The sequence below is a fragment of the Pteropus alecto genome, unplaced genomic scaffold, assembly GCF_000325575.1.
Source record: "Pteropus alecto unplaced genomic scaffold, ASM32557v1 scaffold17, whole genome shotgun sequence".
In the NCBI taxonomy this organism is placed as follows: domain Eukaryota; kingdom Metazoa; phylum Chordata; class Mammalia; order Chiroptera; family Pteropodidae; genus Pteropus; species Pteropus alecto.
The window spans coordinates 7,863,471-7,865,176 of record NW_006440645.1 but is presented as its reverse complement, the minus strand read 5'-3'; the positions used below and the strand labels follow the sequence as shown (position 1 = coordinate 7,865,176).

The following is a 1,706-nucleotide window of genomic DNA, read 5'->3' as shown; positions in this document are numbered from 1 at the left end:
AGGAAGCACATGGTTTTTTTTTTGGCATCTATAAAAGGAAGACCAGTCCCAGGACTGAACCGTATCTCCTCTCCCTCCTCAGTGGGTAGGTCCCCGCTCTTCACTGCTCTGCTACGATGCAAATCATGGCAGCAGGGGAGGGAAGCGCTTGAACCCTCTGTCTGGTTACTCCTCTATAATACAAATATATTTGGGGATGATGATCCTATTGACTTCAAGCAGATCTGTGAGATTTAACTCAAGTAAAGCACTTAGAATAGTGCCCGATCCTTCTAAGTGTTAGATGAATGCTAGCTGTTAAGAAGTGAGTTATTAAGAACTGAATTCAAACCCTGATTCTAGCACTTAAAAATTCTCCTATAGCAAGTTACTGAACTTCTCTGTGCCCTAGTTCCTCTACTGCAAAAGTGGGAAACACTAGTTTTTAACTGTTAAATAAATTAAACAAGGAGGCCATTAAGCTGAGGTGGCTCTAAAGTCGAGGTGGCCTGTGGAAGCAAACCAAAATCTAAGCCTGGAAATGCTTCGAGGTTACAAAATTGAAACCTATGGACAACCAATCACAAATAGCCAACTAGGCCTTCAGCTATAGCCAACCAATAATTTCCTTACATTGTTTCAGCCTTTTCTCTGCAAAAGTCTCCCCCTGGAGCTTCTGTTAGCGGTACCCCTAACTATCTCTGGTTTAGTGCTACCTGACTCAAACTGATGTTTTGCTCAAATAAACTTAAAAGTTTCAATATGCCTTGATTTATCTTTCAACATAACCCAGAACTGTTGTGAGGGTTAAATGAGTTAAAATGTGTAAAGTACTTCACACAGCACAGATACAAAGTACATGTTGTGTCAAGTTATTATTATTAATACATCCATAATTACTAGATATTATTTTTATATATAACTCCTAAACGTAAAACTCTACCTTCCTTTAGGAAAACTCCACCCCGATGAGGAGGAAACGATCGGAAGTAGCCTATAAAAAAGAGACTCAAAAGAAAGATCAGCCATTCACATTGTGTAAACGTTATTTGAACCCTGCTTCAGACAAATGTGAAAAAAAAGGATAGTTTAAAATGTGAACACTGTTAACACTATCTGGATATCTGACAGTCTAAGGAATTATTATTTTTTAAGGTAAGATGAGAGTACTGTGGTCAGGTGAAAAAAAAAAAGTCATCATTTTTTACTTGAGCATGAAATCTTATGTGCCTGAGATGTGCTTTAAAACTAAGTGTGTGTGAGGTGAGAGGATGGAGTAAGATGAGGCAAAGGTTGTGAATGGGTGATGGGAACATGGAAGTCCATCAAGCTAGTCTGCCTTTTTTTTGCATATGTCTTAATTTAAAAAGATATAACAAGGAGGAGGAGGAGGAGGAGGAGCATGAAGGTCTTACCAGGATCTGGTCTCACTACAGGATGGCTCTCCCTGTCCGGTCAGTCCCGCCCGGCGGCCCCCCGCAGTGCACCTCCTACCATGTGAGTTACTCGGTCCAGAGCAGCACGGTGCTGCCTTGGGCAGGCAGCGCTGGAGGGAGAGGGCTTTGGCGCTCCGGATCTGAACCATCCCCGTCTTCCTTCCAGGTGAGGGGTGAGGTGAAGACACACTTCCACATCCCCTCGGGTGCCCAGTGATGACACACACACACACACACACACACACTTTCCAAGGAAAAAAACTAATTTTCAGAAACAATAGAGTCAAAATC

At 42.1% G+C, this 1,706-nt stretch overlaps 1 long non-coding RNA gene across 1 annotated transcript in view; it reads left to right on the top strand.

Moving 5' to 3' along the window:
* Nucleotides 1-1,112, top strand: part of LOC112484613 — a 6,472-nt gene extending 5,360 nt beyond the window's left edge. Inside the window, exon 5 of the long non-coding RNA XR_003048083.1 lies at nucleotides 933-1,112. This is a non-coding gene — a long non-coding RNA (uncharacterized LOC112484613). The remainder of the gene's footprint in view (nucleotides 1-932) is intronic.
* The last annotated feature ends 594 nt before the right edge of the window (nucleotides 1,113-1,706 follow it).